The following is a 1,453-nucleotide window of genomic DNA, read 5'->3' as shown; positions in this document are numbered from 1 at the left end:
CTGAGCTCAAGCAGTGGCCCTGAGCTCTTGCAGTCGCAGACACAGAGCTCGCGGGAGCTTTAAGGGTAAACACATACGTCGCAGAGCGGCAATCCGAAGGAAATCGACGGCGTGCCTTGAGATCGTCAAACTCAAATCGGAGATGTCGCTCCGCTCGCACGTTCACTTCCTTGTGGTTCAGCTGTAGGTTATACAGTGAGGAAAGCTTCCGGTGTCGTTTTACCCATCGCTCAAAGAGCGCTTCGTCATCTGTAGCGCTTTCGCCAGGGGCTAACAGTACAGGTATTGTCCGCATTGCGGGTACTCGAGAGCCACCTCGTTGAGCACTGAGACGAGTGCGATAAGCTTCTAATGGAAATTCTTGCGGAACCATGAAACGAGCTCATAGAGCTTTCCGTTTGGCAAGCTCATCATCCGTTCTGGCCGGAGGCCCGACAATGTGCACGCGAAACGATCGAGTTACCGCGTCCTTCGTTCCACAGCGGGATCCGCCGGGCGAATGCCATATTCCACACGAGGGTGAATGACCGGTCGTGGATGGTTGCGCTTCAGAGCCGTCTAATGGACAGCTTCCAGCTGCCGCTTCTGTTCCCCGTCGAGGTCATTGGTGATTACACCACGGGGTGACGAGAAGTCAGGGAACGGACATGGGGTCCACAAGGCGCGATCAGGGCTCATATCACGCCGCTGGCGCAGCTCGCCTTCCTCATCATCCCACGCAGGAAAAGAAGTGTCGGGCTCGTATTCGACCACCTCCGCATCCTCAACGAGGTCACTCGTCATTGATAGCGTGTGCGAAGCGCGACGCCCGTGATCATCAAGCCTAGGATGTACATTCCCCGGTGCCGCAGACGCACTGTCCGACATTGCACCGCGTGCTGGAGACGAAGTTGGGCTCTACCCGTGTTCGCTGTCAGAACCAGCGAGACTTGGTGACTTTAGTGTCGTTGAAACAGGGCTCATTGTGCACGGAAGTTGTTTTATTCCAACGAACCAAGTTGCAGTGTCTAGCGGACTCGCGAGCCTCGTTGAGACAATAATCGATTGGAGCTGTAGAAGTTCTCAATCTTAATGTGGAGAGTGTAACGGGGTTACACTTACCCTGGTAACATGGGTGTGCGTCACGCGAGATGGGCATGGTGTGACTGCACCCAAACAAGAATACGGTACGTGGCAAGGTAGCCAGTGGTTATGAATGTATTTAGATTTTACTATATAACGGATTTTTACAAATAGAAGACCTTCTACTGTTACAGGCCCCCATCGAATTTTCGACAATGTTCTACAAATAAAAGACCGCTTCGATGAAAAAACCTCTTCAAATAAAAGGCCGCTGTAAACACCTTAGTATTGGGCCATTATTTTGAAATCGATCATGCGTCAAGCAATTGAGCTCGGAAAGAAGCAGGAGGCGATCAAGTAGATCGGCGAGCAAGGTGGTGGCTTGCCGAGC

This window comes from Plasmopara halstedii (genome assembly GCF_900000015.1).
Source record: "Plasmopara halstedii genome assembly, contig: Scaffold_555, whole genome shotgun sequence".
Lineage (NCBI taxonomy): Eukaryota > Oomycota > Peronosporomycetes > Peronosporales > Peronosporaceae > Plasmopara > Plasmopara halstedii.
The sequence above is the reverse complement of the archived record's forward strand: the minus strand, read 5'-3'. Positions refer to the sequence as shown.